This window comes from Armigeres subalbatus, chromosome 2 (genome assembly GCF_024139115.2).
Source record: "Armigeres subalbatus isolate Guangzhou_Male chromosome 2, GZ_Asu_2, whole genome shotgun sequence".
In the NCBI taxonomy this organism is placed as follows: Eukaryota; Metazoa; Arthropoda; class Insecta; order Diptera; family Culicidae; genus Armigeres; species Armigeres subalbatus.
Genome location: NC_085140.1, coordinates 271,966,556 through 271,992,829, shown reverse-complemented (window position 1 = coordinate 271,992,829; position 26,274 = coordinate 271,966,556). Strand labels below are relative to the sequence as shown.

Here is a 26,274-nt window from a genome sequence, read left to right as displayed (position 1 = left end):
CTTATACCCATGGTCGGAATTGGTGGTCGTCTTTGAGTCGGACATGCTACGCTAGCCCGGTCTCTATGCTGATAACTCGCTCCCATAACTCGATCGAATCTGGATTCCTTACCACGCTGAACCGTAGGAACTGATCCTCCTTTTTTATCCCATGACCTCCAAGACAAAGTGAATTTCAGCATAATAGGTCGGTAATAGTAAATTTAGTAAAATGGATAGTTAATCAATGGATTTTTTGCATATATGTAGACTAAAGACATACCCCAATTGTCGCCGTCAAAATTTCATCTGGTCATGAGCATTCAGAACGAAAATGAAATTCCGAGAATGTTAAAATTTATCCGACCGTAGATGCAAGTATACAGATCGCCGTTAAATAAATTAAACAAAATCAGAACGCTGGAAGCAGCATTTTCGTTCATGCATTGCTGCAGTAAAAGACCCGGGAATTTTTAGAAGTGCAGCTGGAATTGAGCTTATCATTTTTTTTTATAGAATGCTATACATTAGAGTGCCAATGAAAATGACATTTTCGAATTTCAAAAAACAACATTGCTCACAAGTTTCATTACCCCAAAATATGACCCCATGCAAAATTTGAGTTCAATCGGACATGATTTAGGGGTGCCTAAAATTCATCAAAGGTTAATTTTTGTTTTTGATGCCAAATGACTTAAAAATGCATAAAACGTCGAGATCTGAAGTCATTAAAAAAAATTGAAAAGAAACGATTTTTTCTCTTAGAACATTTTTGGGACAGATGATGAATTTTTTTTTCAACGAATTTTAACACCGGACGATACGCAAACGTTATCGTAGCCAAAAATTTCCCCCTGTGTTCAAAAGTGCTCAAAATTAATCAAAACTTTTTTTTTCTCACAAAGGGGAATTATTTTTTTTTTTGATGCCAAAGGACACAAAATGCATGAAACTTTGAAAAAAAATCGACTGTTTTGGGACTTAGAGAAAAAAAAAATGTGGTGAAAACAATTTTTCATCGAATTTAAAAACCGGACGTTACGCAAACATTTCCTAAGCCCTAAAATATGCCCGTATGCAAAATTTGAGCTCCATCGGACATGATTTAGGGGTGTTCACAATCTTGCTATCAAAATTTTTTGTGACTTGATCTTTACACGTTGTGTTTTGAATTCATGCGGTACCGCGTACTAATAACCGCGTAAAAATAAACCTAAGTGTAATAAACATTGCCTAGCAATCTGATAATTTTCTTCGTAATTCTGATCTCAAAAGTTTTCAAAGTCACAAAAAAACTCAAAATTTTGATAGCAAGATTTTGAGCACCCTTGAATCATGTCTGATGTAGCTCAAATTTTGCATAGGGGCATATTTAGAGGCATATTTAGTCCCAAAACAGTCGATTTTCTTCAAAAAAATAATTCTCAAAGGGAAAATTTTCATGGCTAAAAATTTCAAAACTTGGCTTTCAAAGCATTGGCGTAAATAAGGGGGTGAGGGCAGGGGGGCCTGGCCCTTCCCAGACTCACTTGTGCCCCCCACCAGAAAATTTGAAAATTGAATTACAGAATAGTAAACTTTCATATACCACAACAATATTTCCTCATTCTTCATTGCATCACATGTCTTCTTTGATGAATTCTTCTTTTCCTTTGCCAATAATTATTTGGTGTTTGCAAAGCGTGATAATTGGTGATAGTTTATTAATTAAACCAAGCTGGAAAACAAGATTGTTAGAAAAATATACATTCCTGTTGTGACATCTAACTACGGTTAGATTTAAACGAAGCTGGAACTTTCTCTACCACAATTTAAAGAATAATAGTCGTGACTGTTTATACATATTATTGGTCCCCATAATTGCATGCTCCTACATCCAGCAAAAGATAGGTCAACCGATAATTCTTTTGTAAACCTTTCAAAAGAAAGAATATTTGTTTTTATAGACTAGTGGGATGAATAGCAACGAACTTAAAAAAAAATATTATAATTTGAAAAAAAATTTAATGATTCCTAGATTTGTTCATTTTAGGGTTCATTCGAAGTACCACTAACTAAGCGTAATTACAGAAATTGAAAACTCTGACGGAAACTTACAAAAACTTCTCACAGAATATTGTAGTTCCCGTTGAAAACAGAAGTGGGCTCATGCGTCCTTCATTCAATATTTCAATAACATCTTCTAGATCTCAATGAATTTTCCAAAAATCTTTCCAGAATTATGAAACAAATTGACAAAAAATTCACAGAATCTCTGAAATTTGTTCAAATATTAGGATTTTTATCTAGTTTTTTTACTTGGTAGGCTCAATCGTGTATGACGCTTTGCGGAGCCACAATTCTTTAGTATGAAAATATTACGATTATCAAACTCTCACAATGATTGAGATTGCATTAAATTGTTTATGGACCCCACAATATCAACAAATCATCTTCGTTTCTACCATTATAGTGAGGGATTTTCCTGGACTTTTCAACACACCTCTCACCTTGTATTTTTTTTTTTACAAAATATGTTTTTTGCCTTTCTCGTATACAAAGTATACGTAAAGGCTATAGGATCACTCCAAAACCAAACTTTCGATAGAAAGCTCGGAGACCCATAGTGTTATATACCAATCGACTCAGCTCGACGAATTGAGGTGATGTCTGTATGTGTGTATGTATGTGTGTGTGTACAAAAATGTGAGACACACTTTTTGGTACTTAGCATTATTAGTTGCAGTCGACGCGGATTGCGGTCTAGTTGTTTCCTATTGAAAATTGGCCCGATCGGTCATTGCGTTCCAAAGTTATTGAAAAAACATTGTTTTTCTGCCAAGGGTCCCCCCTTGGGAAAAACATTTTCAAAAACGAAAAAATTTTTTTTTTCTAAGATTGCAGCAATGCATTCAAATGACCGCAAATGCATATGAATTGATGGAAAAAGTAAAATCTATCCCCCTAAAGTGCTATTTCGACCTCTCTTATGTGTTTTTCTTATTTTTTTAATGCGCGAGAAAGGCACCACCAACGCTAGGTGGATGCAGGATGTCGCGAAGTGCTCTAAAAAATCGGAATATCATACAATTATCATGAAATTGGGAAGAAAGTATGGCCCCTTTATTTAAACGTTCCCGAAGCTTTTCGCATATCATACAAACGTAAATAAAGAGATCCAAAAACTGCAAAGCTGATTTAGAAATAAGAAAATTGGAAATGAAAATTAGACACATATTGACTATACTGCTCACGATTCCATAGTTGACGTAACAACCATTGCACTTGCGCACGTATTTGGAATAATTTTGGAACAAGCATTGCGTAATTTAAACAATTTTATCCCGTAAGCACTTAAATGAGGTTTCGGAGAAGCAACGCAACGTATCGATATTGCAGCGTATCGGATATTGCATCTATCAGCCATGCTATTCCATTGATTTGAAGAAAATTGTGCATCAAAATAAAACGCTGGTGCCTTGGCTAAATGAGAAAAAATGTGAACCGATTTGTTTTACTAAAATGGAAAACATTCCAAAAGCCAATTTGTAAGATACCAATAATGCCTCATTTGAAGGCGACCACAATGACACAAATTTTATTGTTGGATTTTTGTTTTGAAATCGTAAAGGCATATTTGGGATTGTACTTTAAAGCGATTCACCTTAAGTGCCATGCACTCATCCCCACTTGACTAATTCACAGCGTAATCAAGAATAAAGGGAATGCTCCATAATTCACAATAATCCACACATCTGCGCCCATAACTGCGTCGAGTTAGAAAGTGCATAAACCAAAACTATCCAACCGTGGAACTTTGAGTTTCCAGCATATTGCTGGCATGGATCTAAACCTGTCCGTAAACGTCGTTGTAAACAACAAAGCGAGTGCACATGCAAAGGCAAAATTGCCGACATCTCTTTTTAGTAACAATCTTTCTCGCTATTTATCTTTCGATAAATAAATAAATAGCTTTGAAGATTGTCGAGCAGCCAGCGAGACAGGCACGGAAAAGCAGATCGCCGGCCAAGCGAACATAGACAGACACACATGCGCCACCACACCGCCGCTTTCCATAGCTGGCGAAAATGACGTCTGGTCTAGGACCGTGCCGTCGTCGTCGTCGAGGACGTCTTCCCTTGGGAGTCGATGCATGTCATGTTTTGCCTTCCTTTTTTTTCTCCAGTCGACAAAGGTTCTCCCAATCTGCTCCATCTCCTCCCCTTGTTGTTTCCAATTGTCGCAACCAGCAACAACGCTGGCTGTTGCTGCAGTCATCGACATCATGCAACGGGGCGGCACATATGCACATGCTGCCCTGCTATTTAACTTAATGTGTTTTGTCTACACTCGGTTGTTTGCTTAAAACTAGGCACTGCATGTTCCGCTTGCTGCCGCCGGTCGATACGGTGGGAGGAAGTAGGACTGCCAGGTGGAGCATCTGCCAATTGTGGTCGGGTTCTGCACTGTGATCAAAGTCTGTGGGCCCGAAATGAGGCAATGCAAATGCAGTTGCAGCAGGCTGCAACGCAATTGGTGCACATATTGTCTGTCGGTGCAGGAAAGCAGTGCTCTCCGCCGTCGGGGAACACTGCAAGCCAAGTTGCGATGAGAATGTTTGTTGGATTTTAGGAACCAGACTCTTTCAACGTTTAAATGTTTTATTGGGGGTAAAAGCAGTGTGTCGCATTATATGGTCAATCTTTTTGTGCACTGGGTTACCCGAAATGATCTGGTAAACCTACTCTCAATTATATCAGTGCTTATACCTGGCATAAAGATCCATCTCACAGTCTCATTTAGCAATTTCATAGCTATTAACAGTAAGGGATTTTAATTCAATTTGGCAATGTTTGCATTGATATAGGGGAACTGTTCCGTTTTCCAACTCACTGAACATATATTCATCTCATCGTGAAACAAAGAAATTCGACACCAATTTGGTGCTTCTTTTTGCTAACAGGCGTGCTTACTGCTGAAAAAAATCACGAAAATAAGAAACAAATCAAATTCCTTTTCGTTGCTTTGTTTTTCGTGGGATGAATATCGGAGCTATGAGATGAAGTTCGGGAGCAGTAACCCTATGGAGAATTAAACATTTCCTCCGAAATGTTCGACTTGATACAGATAGATATCAAATGTTTACTTCCATATGTAATCTAGGATATCGTTAGAAGCTTTCCAAGAGTACGTTATAGGGTCAATAAGCGATACGATAGATTTTTCATAATTTCTACTACAACTTGTACGGGTTTTCTTATCCCTGAGCTTTGTATAAATTAGACTGATTCACCTTGCCTAACGATTTCCACTTGCTGCCCCATAACAACATCTGCTTACAAACAATTCCCTAACAGATGTATCCGCTCACCGCCAGAAAGCCAAATGTATCCATTCCTCAGTATGTTTTTCTCGCAACATCAAACCGTCTAGGCGGTTGTTTGTACCCACACCTACATGTTTTTGATCTATTTCGGAGTCCACTTTGACGGAACCCTTCAACCGCTACTCCCCCAAACACCGCTCCGCCATGCTTCGGAACCTGGGATGTGCGATCGTTTGGTGTGTTTGTGCTCTAGTGCCGACCGACGCCGACGACAGGTCTCGCGCCCGGGAAACCTTTCCTTTGAAGCGCAAATAACCTCTGGGAAATTACGACTTCCCTTCTCCAGAAGAACGACCTCACCAAGAGCGGAGCAGCACGTTCGGCTAAAAATAGACTCCAGTCGGCGTCGCCGGTTTCGTCACGGCTGAGCTGCAACATAGTCTAACTGTGCGGTGCGCGTCTGCTGCTGCTGCTGCTGTTTGGTTCTGCACTAGTCAGTGGCCTCCTCTTCGGTGACATTAAAATTCAACGCATGCACCACCACGGAAGAAACCGGTTCTGTTTTCTTACTATAACCGACAATATTCTCACACCACGCACTCATTCATTCGGTCGGAGCGCCAAAGATAACGCGAAAATGTCACTATCTATACTGTCATAGAGATAGCGCGTGAAGGCCTTGCATGTGGCACAGCGCTGTATTCGAGTGCGGCTCAATAGAGTCGTCAATGTGAAAAACCACTTTTTCTGGTTGAAAAGAATGATCGATCGCATTTACTAGGGTTGAACTTAACAGAATTCTGAGGAGCTAATTTTATAAATGTCACACTGCCATAAATTGGCGTCATCGGCGTTTTGATAGTTGCAACAAGATAACAATTTTATGAAAAAAAAGCGCAACATGATTAATGACCAAGCGTACGCAACTACACGTACCGCTACCCTGTGGGGTATTTTTCACACGTAGTGCGTAGACCCGTTGCTCCGGATGATGACGATGAGGACAACGCAACGCCAGGTGCAGATTTCAAGTGTTAGTCATTTGAGTCAGGTGTCTGTCACCGGTCTAGACCGACAACCGTTTGATATTTCAATTATGATCAGAGTGGTCACTATACGAATAAAATGGCAATTACCTGTAAGGAGAAATAAGTGAGACTGAGAGGCAAAAACGTTTGTTTTATATTCATTGCAATGCCGGTCTATGCTATGAGGGTCAAGAAACTTTTTAGCCTCGCATGGAGTTCTTGAAGTTTATTGATAAAACTGTAGTTTAAAAATATGAAATAATTAATTTCTGAAACTTATTGTAAAACTGATATTAGTATATATTCTAATATAAAATTGTGTTTAAAAATATAAAACTTGACAGTATTTGCACTACTGCTGATTCTGAATACTGAAGTTTTTTGCTGAATGAAACTTCTGAAGATCCTTAATTGATTCTCACACAGTCTTCATGAATTATTCCTGAATATCCTCAAAATGTTACTAATTATATTTTCTAAATAGGGAGTGAGTGCTAGTAATGGACCCAGTGCATATAATGGACCCCCTGAAAAAATCCCCAAATTGAACGCTGGAATCGACTATTTTTTGCAAACTTGCGTCGGATGGAGTGGCTTCATGTAACATTGTAAATATAAATACACTAAAGGGTCCATTACTAGCAAACAAGGGGGGTACATAATATGCACAAGGAAAATGTGGGAATGGAACATGTAAATCATAATACGTGTATAAACAAACCCGACGTTGTGTGTTGTAGACCCGGGGGTGGCCATAATAGGCATGCTAGCTACATCATTTTTAAATGCTTGCTTTAGTAGTAAAAATGAATGTTTTGGATAGTTGTATGTACGAAACACGTTGCTGATACCTGTTGCTTGTCATCTGGTGCAGCAGAACTACAATTTATCAAGAGGCTCGCTCTAGCAGAGCGACTGAAGTAAATTTCAGTAGTTAAGGAGTTCATTACTAGCACTCACTCCCTACGCCTCCTTGGAATTGTAAGTGTTGGAAATTTCTGGGCTTCCATTACATCCTGTTGGCATTACCTGCGGGAAATCTCACCATCAAAACGGACAATGGCAGACAAAACGAGGCGGAACAACCTAATAGCCAATTCAGATTACAAGCATTCACGAGGTATGTTACCTGATACGATATGAAATGAAAATAAGATGAGTGAACTTTGACATCAATATATGTACTCTTTATAATGTCATAAGGCGAACGAAAACTATACATTTTTTTTGGTAATGCCCTTAGAACTCGTTATCAGGGTTACAACTAATCGAATTTTGAGTTGTGTGAGCGCGCCGAGCTTCACAGGAATCTTCACCTCATAAGCAGTTTTAAAAAACATTCAAATCTCATACACGATGAAAAGTTTTGCCTTTCTCGTATTTTTTTGATAAATTTTAATTAAGTTAAAATGGAAATTTATGACGTTTTTCGTTATTGAAGTAAATTTAAAAAAATAAATTATTTGGGATTAATTGATAGATAGTAAAATAATTCGTACATAATTTACAAACAGGTCGCAAAAAAATTGTTTTTTTTTTATTTGTCGATTACGAGGTTTGTGTCTTGACTAAATTTAAATTGACCAAGTAGGTACCGTTGTAGTGTTCCCATATACTCGTTTTTATCGACCCACCGAAGGCGCGCACTTTTTGTCGCATTTCAAAAATATTTGGCGCTAATTTAAAGTAATGAGGTACTGACTGTTTACTTTGATGAAATTCACTTCCAGTTGGCAGTAGCAGTGAAAAGTGTTGGCAACAACCTTCCGTGTACCATGTTTACGGCATTCGTCACTGAGTGGCGATATCGACGTTTCTATCTGTTTTGTTAAGGACAATCAATATGGCACCGGACCTTCCACGGGTCAACCCCACACATCCCGCACTCCTCTCCCACCAACATTCGAATACATCGAACAGCATCGAACAAAAGTATAATATTCAAATTACTAACCTGTTTACAGCATATTTATTCACTTCCCGTGATAATGAACATCTTTCTCCAAAGAGTCCTATCTATTTCGGCTCGAATTATATCATAAATCAGCAGTTTCGTGCCAATTTAATAGCCGTTCGCGATTTGGTGGGTTTATTACTGCACTTCACTTCTTCTTAAAGGACATAGAAAAATCAAATTTTTACTCACTTCTCCGCACATGAGCAGCCCGAAATGTTGATAGAATGCAAATAAAACATCACTTTTTGAAATCAGTCACTCATTTGAACAGAAAACTTAATATAAACTGCTATTTTTGCCCAAAAAAACGATTAAAAACTGACCGTGGAGCCAATGTAAACACCGGCAGTGGCAGCAGCAAACTAATACATTGGGTGGTTCAAAAAATGATTTTGCTCCGCCGCGCTCAGTCGATTATGATTCATAATTTGGGTGTCATCCGATGGTTTGGGTTAATTTGAATAGAGGCTTACCGTGCACAGGTCGTTTCAGGTTTGTATGACAGTTGATATGGTGAGGTTGAATTTTACATTATTTTGATTGTGGCACTCCGGCATTGGGCGCTGGTGAGGGGGGAGACCATATGACTGGATGAAATATTCAAGAGCTTCAATTCCATAGACAATGGACATTGGTCGTTGCGAATCTTTAGCATGATAATTAGGCTTCTCGGAAAGCATCAGTGAAACGTGTAATTCAACAAAATAGCCAGAACTTGATTGTGATATCTATCGCACCAGGGGCAGATACTTCATACAAAAAGTGTGATATTGGGGTGAGCGGGGTATAAAATGCTATTTTTTGCGTTACTTAATCAATGGATCTTTCCTGCGGTGCGGTTTTCGTTCAATGAAGTCTCCGGAATGTTGCTTTAAGCTATGTCGGTTCTCTTTTCGCCATCGTTTGGAGGGGAGGCGCTGTAGCCAGTGTAATGAAAGGTTTAGTTTCTCATACTAGTTTCCATACAAACTTGAACCGGCTAGTGTTCAACCAGTTTTTGTTCAAATCGGTTTTTGGAGGACACTCGGAGCATGGAACGGAATCGACTGAGCGTGGTGGAGCTGGGTCGTTTTTTGAACCACCCTACTAATATTCTTTGTTTTTTATAAATACGACACCAATACTACTACAGTATATGACAGTTTTTATTGTACCAATACTTTCTAAGCTTTGTTTTGGTACTCAACCCACCTTCACCTTAAATAAACCTGCTTTCTAAACTCCGCGAACATCCTGTTTACAAGTGAAACGTACAAAAAGGTGAAGCAAATAAATACTAGAAAGTTTAAATTGAATATTTAAACGATTTCGCGTTGGACTTTTCCAGCGCTATGTGCTTTTTGGTACGACCTGGATCAATCGGCTTCGTCTAGAGTCGGATACGGGAATACGGCGTTTTCAAGGCTCTCCATTTCATCCAACGGACATCAAGATCTTGAGCGTGAGATAATGATAGTTAAACAGAGGAGGAGTGAAGTCGCTTGACAAAAAGCGAATCTCTGCGGTCGCCAATCAATCGTTAAAGGTAAGATCCCTAAGCCAAATCCTGTGGACCCGAACCGACGGTTAGTAGTTTTTCTTTTAGTCCTCGGTGAATCAGAAAAGGTACGCGAAGCCGGGTCGTCAGGGAAAGGAAGTTACTAGCTTGAGGGAACAGTTATTCCGGACCGGACTCTCGATTCTGAAATCGGAAGCCTTCCGTCTCTTCAGTTTCGTTCATCTCGGTTCGAGTTCGACCTCCATAGCTGCGCGCCGAATTGGAGCAATTGCGGCAACGTTAATCGGCCGCCATCGCTCCAACCTGGTAGGAGGACATCATCGCCATCTTCTCGGAGGAATCCCAATGCATCGTTTGCATCGTGAAAACCCGATTAGTAGATGGTAACAGATTTATATCAGAACTTGTTATTCTGTTACAGCATTTTTTTTATAACAGAGGTAGTTCTAAAACATGTACCATTAGTAGTTAAAATAACAAAACTTGTAACAAAATTCTTCTAGTTTCAACAAAAACATTACTTAATATGTTTTCAATGGAGCAAAAATATAACTCGATATGTTAATTGAAGTTATGAAAATGCCTAGAATTATTACAAATTATGTTATTGAAAAGCAAAAATTGCGCTGGATAAGGAATTAAATCCAAAAGAGAATGAAAAAGTCTCCCACTTATTATCTCTGTTTACATATACGATACCGCGAGAAACTTTTTTCGCAAGCTGTCATGATAAAGAACTGATTCGGAAGGCTATACCTCATGATAAATTTCTTTCAAAAAGCTCCATACGCAAGGGGCACTGGTTCTGACGTATTTCAACATGTTCTACACAGCTGTGCGGTCTCCAACACAAAATGAGCGAGAACAAAGCGAGAATCGTAACTTCTCAGTGGGGATCTCTATCCAATTCTGTTTTTTCGCACTAGTATGCAAGTTTGATAATATCATGGCTTGTTATGATTCGGAACAGTTTTTGCTTTCTTTTGTCATTGTTCGTTATCTATTGAGAGCGATTTCTGCAAATCCTGCGCTGGATTGACGGCATCTTGGTATCTTGAACGCCCGTTTCTGGCTTTAACAGCACGATGCGTTTTGTCCGACGACCAACAAAGTGCTTGATGCCCGGGCCGAAAACTGGTTTGCGGGTAAGATGAAACAGCGACACGTTGATAACGATCTTGAAGAAGAGGAGGGGGGATCAAAGATAAACTGTCGTTGAACAACTGGTTGAACAACTGAACAAAGTTGCTTTGATCCGCCCCCGACGCAGGAATGGGCGATGATGATGACGTATCAGCTGCGCTGTGATGGTCAGAAGAGTCTCGTGCATTAGGGAGGATATTGAAAACAATCACATTAGAAAGGTCTAAAATTGCACTTTAGGTAAATGGGTTTCATTTTTTCCATTGATTCACGTTTATTGCAATCATTTATATGCATCACAGTAAATCAAAAAACCTCCATAAATTACTCTAGCAGTAATGGTACATTTCTTGTCATTAAAAAACAATAATGGCCAACATCATAAAATTTGATCCCTAAGTCAGATCTGATCAATTTTCAATAGAAAACAATGGAACAGGATTCCCCGTCGAATGCAATTAGTTGCAAGCAAATCGGCCAACGCTTAGTTCTTAAAAGTGTGTACAATAGCTAGACATGCCCAAAAAACAAAAATATAAATAAAATTATTATTTCAATCAATTATGTATTATTTATTTATTCAGACTAAGGCTGAAGTGGCCTGTGCGGTATATAAGAGTCTTCTCCATTCGGCTCGGTCCATGGCTACACGTCGCCAACCACGCAGTTTACGGAGGGTCCGCAAGTCATCTTCCACCTGATCGATCCACCTTGCCTGCTGCGCACCTCGCCTTCTTGTGCCCGTCGGATCGTTATCGAGTACCATTTTCACCGGGTTATTGTCCGACATTCTGGCTACGTGCCCGGCCCACCGCAGTCGTCCGATTTTCGCGGTGTGAACGATGGATGGTTCTCCCAACAGCTCATGCAACTCGTGGTTCATTCGCCTCCTCCACGTACCGTCCGCCATCTGCACCCTGTAGTAATAACATAGTAGGCTGACCTAGGAAATAACTGAGTTTGACACTGACGAATAATTCATTATGTAATAAACCACTGAACTAGAAACACACGTTTTATTACTTCAGTTCAGAAGTGGGATAAACCATGATTTTCCAGTCTAGTCAAGAGCCTTCGGTGGATTTGGAGCCGATTGATGCAGCAATTCAATCTGTAGAAGAAAATCAAAGCTGTTTTGGAGGAAGTTTAGATGAAATGTCAAACTTAAATTTTGCTGCCGAACGTTCTGTTTCTGGTTCACTATTAGATGGTAGAAATCAAGATTTTTGCCTTCCTGTTGAGTCGAGCGAACATTTTAGAAGCTCCAACCACGAAAGCGGATCTTTTGCAACAGGTATCGTCGCTTCAAGCGCAATGAATGCTGCTGTTACCGCTGTCAAACCATTTTCTGAAACGTTGCCGAATCGCATTGTATGTGGAAATGGAGACAACATTCGTGCTGTTGGTCAAGGACTATCTTCTATGCAAGCAGGAAGCCTTGCAGTTAACGGTAATTCTACTTTGCTACAAAACTCAAGGAACTGTAGCCCTCTTCATGGCCATTTCGGTGTTGAAGAAATTTCGAAGATGTTGCCGTCGTTTTCTGGACATTCTGAAGAAGATGTGAGTCATTTCGTAGCTGTGTTGGAAAACTCGAAACAAGCTCTTGGCGTAAGCGATTTTATAATGAAGCTAGTTGTTATCCGAAACTTGAAAGGGAAAGCTCAATCCTGGTTACATGCTCAAGCGGATTTCATGCTCAAAAGCTATAATGAAATTACTAGAGGTCTTCAGGAATTTTTCTATTTCCCTTTGAGCAGATTCGAGTTATGGAAGCGTTTGGAGAAGAGGGTTTGGTCAGGTTCTATTGAAACGTTTGTTGATTATTGTCAAGCCAAACAAGGTTTAGCGCAGAAACTACAGTTGTCTGAGTCGGAGCTATTAGAGTATATTGTTGAAGGAATTCAAGATCCGTTTTTGAAAAATCAAGCCAGATTTTCAAATTTTAAAACTGTTGCAGACATAGTCAGAGCTTTTCGCATGATTGAATGTTGTTCAAGTTCACGTTCATCTCCAGTCAAGTCATTGAAATGTTTTTCTTGTAATCAAGTTGGACATATTGCAGCATTTTGTTGGAAGAAACGTGATGCAATGCGAAGAACGAATCGACGAGAAGAGAACAACTCTAAAAAGTTCTTACATCTGAATCCATGACGGCTACTGTAAAAAATGACGTAGGAAATGGACGTCAGGGATTGATAGATTTTAGCTTTTTTAACGAAAACAAAATATTCAAAGCATTATATGATACAGGAAGTCCAATTTCACTAATACGGCGCAGTTTAATTCCAAAATCTAAGATATTTAAACATGATGATAGTAAAAAATATCGCGGTATTAGTGGAAATAGACTTAAAATATTAGGCGTCTGTAGAGATGTTATAATTATTCAAAATATTAATTTCAGAATTGAATTTCGCGTTATTGCTGACAAGCACATGGGACTTTTCGATGCCATAATCGGAAGAGATGTAATCATGCGTCCTGAAATTCGTACGATCATTCAAAATGGAATTCAAATTTATAAAACGGACGAAAGGTATGTGCAGTTTGAAAATTCATCGTGTTTAAACAAAAATATTAACCTGTCATAAGACGAGTTTAAACAATCCCATTGAATTCCACCACTTAATTGTATCCTGACAGATACGTATTTCGACCTCAACAGTAAGGCCGTCTTCAGTGTCTTGTACTTGACTCGACTTGAAGAAAATGATCGCAGCTTACACTATTTATACTATGCGTAGGTATAATAATTTATCTAGGTACTTATCTTACTACGGTGCTTATTTCTACTCGCTTGATGCGCTTAATGCTTAGGTATAAACTTGAAGAGCCAGGAGCTACCATTTCCTTGATCTTTATTCAACAACCGCGTTTGTACCTGTCGGTAGATTTCAAGCTCTCAGCAACATCAAGTTTCCACGGAGAAGAGACATTTCTTAAAATTTTAATGTTTGATGTCGTAATTGAATGATTTTCCTGATATACATGTTCAGCTACCTTAGACCTAAACTCATAATTTAATCCTTATCAGTTTCCTCTTAGCCTTACTTACTTCTGCAATATGTTCTTTGAACCTTACATCTAACGATCTTTTTGTTTGACCTACATATACTTTATCACACTGTGAACAATTAATTTGATAAACCCCGGCCTTATTTAACATTTCTACTCTATCCTTTGTGGAGCCCAACAGTGTCTTCAGTTGATTGCTTCTGCTGGAGAATACTAAATCGATGCCGAATTTCCTCAGTCGATGGCGTAGCTGGTGGGTGATGTGTCGATCATAGGGGACCGATACCCTCTTCAGCGGTTCATCGATCGGTGTTAGTGTAGTCAGTTCGTTTTTCCGTAGGTTCCTCTGCTTCTTGTTGATGATTGCTTGTATTGTTCTTTCCTTGTATCCATTGATCCTCGCTGTTTCCAAGATGTGTTGTAGCTCCTTCGTTTTTCCTTCTTCGCTCAGGGGAATCGTCTGCATCCTGTGGATCATGTGATGAAAAGCTGCCATTTTGTGCTGATACGAATGATTTGATGTGTATGGGATGACTCTCATGGTGTTGGTGGGCTTCCTGTAGATTTCGAAGTCTAATGTTGCATTTGTTCCCTTGATAACCAGTAGATCCAAGAAAGGTAATTTACCTTCCTTTTCCTCCTCGTGGGTGAATTTGATGTCTTTATGCACGTTGTTTATTGCTTCCAAAATCCTGGGTAGATCTTTCCGGTTGATGATGCTGAAAATGTCGTCCACGTATCTCCACCACTTCTCGGGTAGTACTCCTTGTTCCTCTAGGTTGTCCTCCAAATTCGCCATGAATAATTCCTTTAAAAACGGTGATAGCGGATTTCCCATAGGTGCACCCTTCGTTTGTTTGTAGAAGCTTCCACGGAATGTAAAGTAGTTCTCATTCATGAATAATCTTGCAAGCTTGAGATACATCTTTACCTTTCCTCGCCATGTTGTATCCGTCCGTTGTCCTAGTAGCCAATCCTCCAAAAGGTTCAGAGCATCCTTCACTGGAACGCTTGGGAACAATGCCGCTACGTCGAATGATACCATGATGTCCTCTTCTCCGATGTTTCCTGATTCCAATATCCTCTTGGTGAACTACTGGGTGTTTACAACTGATCTGCTGGGGAACGGCTTCGGCATACTCTGGAACTCCTTGACTAACCACTTGGCCAAGTTTTGTGTAGGGGATCCCACTGATGAAACTATTTCTCGCATCTCTGTACCTGGCTTATGTATCTTTGGTAGTCCTTTGATCCTTGGTAACACAGGGTTCGTCATTTTAACGCGGGCTTCTCCGATGATCGTCTTGCATTCCTTTATCGTTTTATCCGTAAGTCGGATTAGTCCGGGTAGTGGGTCCACTCTCAAATGCCTGTATGGTCCTCCGTTGATTTTTGTCGAACCTTTGCTCTGAACCTTTTGGAGGATTGGCTACTAGGACAACGGACGGATACAACATGGCGAGGAAAGGTAAAGATGTATCTCAAGCTTGCAAGATTATGCATGAATGAGAACTACTTTACATTCCGTGGAAGCTTCTACAAACAAACGAAGGGTGCACCTATGGGAAATCCGCTATCACCGTTTTTGTGCGAATTATTCATGGCGAATTTGGAGGACAACCTAGAGGAACAAGGAGTACTACCCGAGAAGTGGTGGAGATACGTGGACGACATTTTCAGCATCATCAACCGGAAAGATCTACCCAGGATTTTGGAAGCAATAAACAACGTGCATAAAGACATCAAATTCACCCACGAGGAGGAAAAGGAAGGTAAATTACCTTTTTTTTTTTTTTTTTTTTTTTTATTGGAGCAGGGAAAAGCCCCTGGGAGTGTTGTTCCAAGTGAACCACTTCTCCCAAAGGCATAAAACCTACCCTTCTTTTCAAATTATTGGTACAATTCAGATGCACTTCCAGTGAGAAGGTAATCTCTTTAAAGGAAGTGCGATTACTAACATAACTCATTAATTAAAAAAAAGAAAGAAATTTTATAATATAAGTGCTGAGATGGCGATGATTTTGACACGGTGGTATCATTAGATGTCATCGGTGGTGGTGCAATCACGTTGATCAGAAATTATGTAGCATCTTGGTTCCTGGGTAGTTGGGTGCCGTTGACCGAGGAGTCGAGTGCGTCGAGGCGATGGTAGAGCAGTGAGTCTATGCAAAGCTTGGTTGGTCTGACAGGGAAGCTGAGCTACCACTGGCCGAGTGTGATGAGAACGAACGTATTGTAGTTGAGCGTGACGAAGAAGAGTTATAATGCAGTCCAGTTCTTGGGAAGTTTGGGTGACGCTGACCCAGATATTAGGTGCGTCTGACAGGGAAGCTGAGCCTACCACTGGCCGAGTGTGATGAGAACGAACGTATTGTAGTTTAGCGTGACGAAGAACAGTTATAATGCAGTCCAGATTCATGGGAAGTTTGGGTGACGCTGACCCAGATATTAGGTGCGTCTGAGCGATGGTGGAGCAGTGATATGATGCAAAGTTCGGTTGGTCTACAAACGGTTATAACTTTGTTATGGGCGTAGTATCACTGGCTTCGGCCAGACATATACCAGTATTCGTTACCTGACAGGGAAGCTGGGTCTACCACTGGCCGAGTGTGATGAGAACGAACGTATTGTAGTTTAGCGTGACGAAGAACAGTTATGATGCAGTCCAGTTCCTAGGACGTTTGAGTGACGCTGACCCGAGCGATGGTGGAGCAGTGAGATGATGCAAAGTTTGGTTGGTCTACAAACGGTTATAACTTTGTTATGGGCGTAGTATCACTGGCTTCGGCCAGACATATACCAGTATTCGTTACCTGACAGGGAAGCTGGGCCTACCACTGGCCGAGTGTCATGAGAACGAACGTATTGTAGTTTAGCGTGACGAAGAACAGTTATGATGCAGTCCAGTTCCTAGGACGTTTGAGTGACGCTGACCCGAGCGATGGTGGAGCAGTGAGATGATGTAGTTCGGTTGGACTACAAACGGTTATAACTTTGTTATGGGCGTAGTATCACTGGCTTCGGCCAGACATATACCAGTATTTGTTACCTGACAGGGAAGCTGGGCCTACCACTGGCCGAGTGTGATGAGAACGAATGTAATGTAGTTTAGCGTGACGAAGAACGGTTATGATGCAGTCCAGTTCCTAGGACGTTTGAGTGACTTTCTTGGATCTACTGGTTATCAAGGGAACAAATGCAACATTAGACTTCGAAATCTACAGGAAGCCCACCAACACCATGAGAGTCATCCCATACACATCAAATCATTCGTATCAGCACAAAATGGCAGCTTTTCATCACATGATCCACAGGATGCAGACGATTCCCCTGAGCGAAGAAGGAAAAACGAAGGAGCTACAACACATCTTGGAAACAGCGAGGATCAATGGATACAAGGAAAGAACAATACAAGCAATCATCAACAAGAAGCAGAGGAACCTACGGAAAACGAACTGACTACACTAACACCGATCGATGAACCGCTGAAGAGGGTATCGGTCCCCTATGATCGACACATCACCCACCAGCTACGCCATCGACTGAGGAAATTCGGCATCGATTTAGTATTCTCCAGCAGAAGCAATCAACTGAAGACACTGTTGGGCTCCACAAAGGATAGAGTAGAAATGTTAAATAAGGCCGGGGTTTATCAAATTAATTGTTCACAGTGTGATAAAGTATATGTAGGTCAAACAAAAAGATCGTTAGATGTAAGGTTCAAAGAACATATTGCAGAAGTAAGTAAGGCTAAGAGGGAAACTGATAAGGGATTAAATTATGAGTTTAGGTTTAAGGTAGCTGAACATGTATATCAGGAAAATCATTCAATTACGACATCAAACATTAAAATTTTAAGAAATGTCTCTTCTCCGTGGAAACTTGATGTTGCTGAAAGCTTGGAAATCTACCGACAGGTACAAACGCGGTTGTTGAATAAAGATCAAGGAAATGGTAGCTCCTGGCTCTTCAAGTTTATACCTAAGCATTAAGCGCATCAAGCGAGTAGAAATAAGCACCGTAGTAAGATAAGTACCTAGATAAATTATTATACCTACGCATAGTATAAATAGTGTAAGCTGCGATCATTTTCTTCAAGTCGAGTCAAGTACAAGACACTGAAGACGGCCTTACTGTTGAGGTCGAAATACGTATCTGTCAGGATACAATTAAGTGGTGGAATTCAATGGGATTGTTTAAACTCGTCTTATGACAGGTGAAAACATTCCACTAAAAAGCTCAAAATAATTTTCTTATAAAAATCCTAAAATAGTTTGTAATATCAGTCCATATACATACCAAGTTTTGTTATCAAATATCGGAAACATATCTGATAACCATAAGGCAAAATTTTTAGAATGTTTTAAATACAAATATTATTTTAACCAAAAACCCTTAAAGCCTGTTACAGAATATGAAATGAATATTAAATTGAAGAAAGAGGAATATTTTCATTTTAAACCTAGAAGATTATCATTTGATCAGAAAAACAAAGTTGATCGCAAAATTCAAGAGCTCTTGAAAGATGGAATTATCAAAGAGAGTGACTCACCATATGCTAGTCCTATAGTAATTATTCCCAAAAAGAGATAATGATTTTAGATTATGCATAGATTATAGGAAATTGAACAAGAATACAGTTAGGGATAATTACCCTTTACCTGTTATTGATGATTTGATTGATACTCTAAAACATAAAACTATATTTTCTATCATAGATTTAAAATCTAGATTACATCAAATTAGTATAGCGCCAGATTCAACGGAGTACACAGCATTTATAAAACCGAAAGGACAATATGAATATTTACGTGTTCCGTTTGGTTTGTGCAATGCACCTGCACTTTTTCAAAGACAAAATTTTCAAAGATATTGATGATATTATGATTGCCAGTAAAAATTTTGAAGAACATTTAGAGACTTTAGGAAAAGTATTCCAAATATTAAATGATAACTTATTGGAGATAAATTTGAGTAAATGTAAATTTTTGTTGGAAGAAATTGATTATTTGGGATATACTATTAATAAATTTGGAAAAACTCTTAATAAATCTCACATTGAAAGTATTGCAAACTTTCCCATTCCTAACAATTGCAAAGATGTTCAACGATTTTTGGGACTTACAAGTTATTTTAGGAAGTTTGTACAGAATTTTGCAACTATTGCAAGACCTTTGTATTGTCTTTTAAAAAAAGAAGCAAAATTTGTTTTTGATCAGGAACAGTTAGATGCTTTCAATGCACTTAAAATGAAATTGATATCATCGCCAATTCTTGTGACGTACGATCCTGATGCCGAAACACAACTTCATTGTGATGTAAGTTCACTTGGGTTTGGGGTATTTTTGCTTTAAAAACAAAATGATAAGAATTTTCATCCAGTTAGTCACTTCAGTAGAAAAACGGATGAATATGAATCAAAACTGCACTGTTTCGAATTAGAGACGCTGGCAGTAGTATATGCTGTCAAAAGGTTTCATATTTGTTTATCAGGATTATACTTTAAAATTTTTACGGATTGTAGTGCATTAGTACAAACATTGTCTAAGAAAGAAGTAAATCCAAAAATTTGTAGATGGGCAATGTTTCTGGAAAACTATAATTTTAACTTAGAGTATCGGGATGGCTCTAGAATGCAGCATGTAGATGCTTTAAGCCGCCAAGAGACAACGTTCAAAAAGTGCTTAGAAGATGCAAGAACGAGGCATACTAGTTGTCCTGATGAAAATAAAACAATTAATGTTCTCCAAGATGTTGAAATAGAACGAAATATTATTATTGCTCAAGAACAAGACGACAAAATATTAAAAATTAAATAGTTGTAAGAAAGATCACCTTTCCCAAACTTTGACCTTGTTAATGGAGTACTTTTTTGAAAAGATGGCGTTAAGTGTTAAATGGTAGTTCCTAAGTTAATGATTGATAATATCATTAAATTAAGCCATGACAATTGTGGTCATATTGGTATAGATAAAACAATGTTTGAGATTAAAAAACAATTTTGGTTTTGTGGAATGAAAAAAATTGTAAAAAATACATAAATAATTGTTTGACATGCATATTTTACAGTCCTTCAGAGAAAAAAGGGTTCTGAAAAAGTCATTGATAAAGGAGATAAACCTTTCAAAACTATACATTTAGATTATTATTGGCTGATTCAGTTACCTTCATCAAATAGAGCGAGATATGTGTTTAGAATAGTAGATGCATTTACCGAATTCGTAAAGCTTTTTCCTACGAAATCTACAGGTTCAGATGAAACGATTTCTTATTTGATGAATTATATTAATTTTTATAGTAAGCCTAACCAAATAATTTCGGATAGAGGCCCTTGTTTTACATCTCAAAAATTCAAAAATTTCATTAACATCAATCAAATTGAGCATATAAAAACAGCTGCCTATACACCAGAAGCGAACGGTCAAGTTGAACGCATGAATAAGACATTAACGCCCATGCTTGCAAAATTATGTTACGATTCATCTAAAAAATGGGATAAATTATTATCAAAGGTAGAATTTATATTCAATAATACATATAACAGGTCAATTGGTAATTATCCTAGTGTATTGCTGTTTGGAGTCCAGCAAAATAATTTAGAGTGTGCACATCATAATATTGAAAATTTTGTTGCTAACAGGCAAACAGTATCTGAGGCATTAAACATTTCAGACGTTCGTGAAAACGCTCGTAGTAAAATTTTACAAAATCAAGCATATAACAAAAAGATGACAGATAAAAAAAGGAATAAGAGCACAATTTATAAATTAGGTGATTTCATAGTTCTTAAGGCTAGCGGCAGACATAAATTAGCGCCAAAATATAAAGGGCCGTACAAAATTCATAAAATTTTGCCAAATGATAGGTATGTTGTGACTGACATAGATGGATTTCAAATTGCAAATACCCCTTTCAATTCGGTTTGTTCACCTCAAAATATGAGGAAATGGATGAGTGATTACATATCTGATGGTAGTGATATCGATGAGGACATCGATAATGTCAGGATGCCCGAGATGTAGTAATAACATAGTAGGCTGACCTAGGAAATAACTAAGTTTGACACTGACGAATAATTCATTATGTAATAAACCACTGAACTAGAAACACACGTTTTATTACTTCAGATGGTACGCAGCACTTTCCTTTCGAAAACTCCCAGTGCGCGTTGGTCCTCCACGAGCATCGTCCAGGTCTCGTGTCCGTAGAAAACTACCGGTCTAATAAGCGTTTTGTAGATTGTCAGTTTGGTACGGCGGCGAACTCTATTCGATCGGAGCGTCTTGCGGAGTCCAAAGTACGTACGATTTCCAGCCACTATGCGTCTCCGAATTTCTCTGCTGGTATCATTTTCGGCAGTCACCAGTGAGTACACAAATTCTTCTACCACCTCGATTTCGTCACCACCGATGCAAACTCCCGATGGGTGGCCCACATTGTCTTCTCTTGAACCTCTTCCTATCATGTAGTTCGTCTTCGACGTGTTGATGAATAGTCCGGTCCGCTTAGCTTCCCTCTTCAGTCTGATGTATGCTTCCTCCATCTTCTCAAAGTTACGTGCCATAGTATCTATGTCATCAGAGAAGCCAAATAGCTGGACGGACTTATTGAAAATTGTACCACTCGTGTTAATCCCTGCTCTTCGTATTATCCCTTCCAAAGCAATGTTGAATAGCAGACACGAAAGACCATCACCTTGCCGTAACCCTCTGCGGGTTTCGAAGGGACTCGAGAATGCCCCTGAAACTCGAACTACGCACATCACCCGATCCATCGTCGCTTTGATCAACCGTGTCAGTTTATCCGGAAATCTGTGTTCGTGCATTAGCTGCCATAGCTGGTCCCGATCGATTATCAATCAATTATGTCTAAATAACTTTAAAAAATAAGTAAAAACGACACTAAAAATAAGTTAGGGGACAGCTACAGCGATATTGATTAATTTGTTAATAAAATGAGTGCCCACAACAGAATTTCGAAGCCTTTTGCGAATATAAAAAGAAAAAAATTCGTTCTAAAATTTTGATGGCAATCGTCATTAAACCTCAAAATTTATTAAATTTACCTTATAAATACGCATTAGAAATTACTTTTCCAACTAAATCACTTTAATTTAAGCACTCTGAAAAAGGTAAAAACTGTTGTTTCATTTATCTTATAATAAAAATTGATTTGTTCTACGTTTAAAGTAGAGATGTCTATTTGGTTCGATATTGAGCCAGTCCATTGTCTCTGGTCCAAGACGGTGATTCTGTCTGAGCTCATTCAGTAACCGCTAGGTTGCGAAGGCCGACGGAGGTCCTTCGTGGCTTAGTTGGTTAAAGCACCAGTCTAGCGTACTGTAGGGTCGTGGGTTCGAGTTATCGAAGGGAAAGTGGTTACCTCCAATACATTTTTTCAAATCAATATCTTCCACATAATGTACATATTCACATATGAGTTTTCACAACATTGTAAATTAATGTCCAAGTCGGGTGGTTTAATCCCGGAATATATGCAATTAACCTTGATTGAACTGGTCTACCAAGTTAACTGGGCTTGGACAACTAGCAACTCATGGTGTCCATACAGGCCCGTAAAGGCCAAGGTTCACGAATTAGATACAGTCAAACGACCATAAGTCGATATTGATGGAAACACCGACTAATTGAAATACAGCTAATATTTTTGTAAATATGACAGAAATTGCTTCTAGGAATCTATATTGAGTAATACACAGAAAAAAATAATGAAAAGTAAACAGCGCATAAATCTTAAGATGCGGAAAGTTACACTACTTGACGCTGAAACGGTCCTCTTCCTAACTAGCTTAAGGACAAGCATCACAAAATCCAAATTTGGAAGTACTCGCGTTTTCAAGGGCACACTACTCAATACGGAAGCAACGCACAACAAATACTTTTAAATTTGGATTTCGTGAGGATTATCCTTAAAATTTGCTAACTTGCGCTAAAAAAAGCGCTTCATTTTTAGCGTAAATTTGAGTGATTTTTAACTGTGTAGAACATCGACATCATTCTAGAGCGGGGTGTTATTGTGCAATTTTTGTCCATATAAAGTGGTCAGTCAACTGTCGAACTTTCATACACGATTGTAAAATATATGTGTGGCCGATCAACAATCCGAGGTCAATTTCGGAAGATTCATGAGCTGGAGATTTTTTTGGGTATATAAACATTTCATTTTGGCTGAGAAAGACCTACGTTAATACTAAGTAAAATCCGGGTCAATATGACCTAAACACTGAGTTTTTAAACCGCTGCAGGAATGTTAATTTTTCGATAATCAAATCTAAATTTATTCCTCTGGATTTTGTAATCCTCCTACTAGAACTCATGCATTCTGGTAAGTTCAAGAAAGTGCAAGTGATTTGAAATCAAAATAATGCTTTAGTCTGGACGACCTCATGATCACAGAACAGGGCAGATAGGTTTCTTAAGGATGCTTTTTCGAAATCTAACACCGTCATGAAGCGGCTGTTCACAAATTACAAAGCGTGAAGTTGAAACATTCTGGACGCTCTACATCTAGTAATACTTTTTGTATGAAAAATTCAAATTATCATTGTCGAGTTAGTACTATTTAATTTAATTTATGCACTATGTTACTTTACTATGTATTCAGACTTGAACTGTAAGGTCGTTTATTTTTCATGATACACAGTGAGTATCAATGGTAGATGAATAAATCTGGGTTTTCTTTTAATTCAGACTAAATTATATTCGAGCAATGCTGAAACAATTAAACCTCTATATACAAACACGTGTTTTAAACATAAAAAAACTTGCATTTATCAAATGTATTAGACATTAGTCATGTCTGCAATTCCAACGAAACTGTTGCCGCTGAAACAGCAAAACAGAATGCAAATCAACTCTGTAGTGCCAGTCTATAGTTGTTCCAGTTCCAGAAATGGCAATCGTGCGCACCTTCGCCATATTTTCATAAATGGTGACGCGGTTTTTATGCAATATCATCTTCAAGAACTGATGTTCGGAGCATAGTTCTGTGTACAATTCAAACATTCCTTAGAGGGAACGCACACCACACTGGTGCCTCGAACGCGCATGGACCGAATTCCATCAGCGCCAATAGCTGTGCGGTCCAGTGTTGCCACAAGTACAGATTTATCTGGAAAGGTACAGATTTTTTAACAAATTTTGGTACAGATTCTATACGGTACAGATTACAGATTTTTACCAAAAAGTACAGATTGGTACAGATTTTTAACAAAGCATTAGAAAAGTAAATTTGCTTCTGTTAATTCTCCGACTTTGACAATTCGATTACCCTCTCTCTTCATCATGGACAGGAGGAAAACGGAATGTTAAACCCAAGCCAGATGCCAAAGAAGTACAGGGACGAATACACTTTTAAATCAACAGAGCCGCCATTACCATGCGCGATATTTTGGCTGGATATATTTTGGCTGAAATCCCCATACAAACTTCAAATCAAATGCGCCAACTTATGCAACAAGCGATTGAGCTGAAATTTTGAAAGGTTGAATATCTAACCCAAAAAACACAATCCTGGCTGGTGCCCCGTGGAATTCCACAACTTTTTGTTTCCTGGGCCAGTCTAGTCAACAGTACGTAAAAATTTTATATTGTTTCGTGTTATGGCTCTGCGATAGCAAGAAAAATTAGTTCAAAACGTAACACTAACCATAAATGCTTGAAACTAAGATACGATTTTTGAACGATTCTTATTCGCAGGCGAGTTTTTATTAATTGATAATTCAAACTTACATCGCGTATGAGTGTTCATCAGCCTTGATTTATATAAAACATAATCTTTCCAATCTATGCTCTGTTATAAAACAAATGTTTAAAAATGCAAGTCAAAACAAGGAGTTTGTATTTAGGATTTCTATTTAGTTTTAATGTCATATAAAACTATCCTTAGTTACAAAGTGGCAAAATAATATCAACTCATCCTTAGTAACACCGACGGTTCTATCATGGTTTTATAGCATACTTGAATAGTAAATCGTTGTCTCCAATTATAAATCATAATTATTACTTGGGATGCAGGGAAAAATATTGAAAATTAAACGACAAGTAAAATATGAAGTAAAATTACTGGAAGTTACTATTTTACAGGTAACCAAAGAATATGATAACTATAACTTATTGCAATACGTTTTCATAAGAAATCACTGAAATTCATAAAAATGCTTTTCCACGAATGAATTGGTTTGCATCGCTCAATTGACTTATAATTTTTGTATATTTATGTATGTGTAATTTTCATATTGTCTGGTACAGATTTTAGTACAGATTTTTGAAGATTTTGGTACAGATGAAAAAGATTTTTGAGGCCATGGTACAGATAAAAATGTGGCAACACTGGTGCGGTCGATTACTTTGTATAAATAACAAAAAGTCGTGGAATTTTGTTCGACCGTGATGCCTCGGCCACGGGTAGAACTGACGTGACAATCAATTACTCGGTCGAGCGGCTTCTTCCCTTTCTACCATCGACGACGACGCCGCGCGCTTTTTGCCACCCGGATGGTGGGGCGCGGTGAGGTGCTTTACATGCGGACGTGTGGTGAAGATTGGCCGGTGCGGCGGCGGTGGTAATTTATTGTCTACCTCGTAGATCAATTGTCGCGACGGCTTACCGACAGCGACAACAAGGACCGTCGATCAGTGCGACGAGACAGTTGGAAAGTGAAATTCGTTTGTTGATAGAGAGCGACGGATGCCCGGTGGTGCATATGGTACCAAGTTCGTTTTATTTTTGGGGCGGGGGACCGATTGCGCCGCCGTAGTCGACGCCGAGAGTAGTGCATAGCTCTACTTTACTTTTCAGTGGCAATTAGCATTCCGATGGCTTTGCTGAGCGCTTCAGTGTGGCAAAATGTACATTCTTGGAATTGCCCGGTCGGGGAGATTCTGCGGTGAATAAAACAGTATCGGCTCGATTGATGGGATGATTTGGCGAGACCGTCAAGTTTTAGCCTCCGCTAATCGTTCAAGACGTCAAAACTGGTGACGTAGATGCGACAGATCACGCAACGGGAGAACAATCTCGTTTTACACGCAATGCAACCACGCTGTATCTCACTGGGTAAGACTGGTTGCATAGAACAAGTGTGGGCATTTGTATAATTTTTATGGAGAAAAGTCAATTTTAAGTTCAGCAAAGTTTGATGTATCTAAAAGCTAATTTTTGAGTGTGTCTCTTTTAGTAGTGATTCATAAAAGATACGCATTAAATCAATGAATTATTTTGACCAACCAGATTAAAGTGATGCCCCGCCCTGTGATGCACCGTTGAATGTCACCTCTGGGAGCCATCGAACGGCGGGGAACGGACTCCTCTGCCTAACCAAGAT

The 26,274-nt window shown here is 38.8% G+C and overlaps 1 protein-coding gene across 3 annotated transcripts in view; it reads left to right on the top strand.

Annotated features, from left to right (window-relative positions):
* Window positions 1-26,274, top strand: part of LOC134212245 (ski oncogene) — a 477,716-nt gene that overhangs the window by 93,742 nt on the left and 357,700 nt on the right. The gene's annotated exons all lie outside the window — the stretch shown is intronic.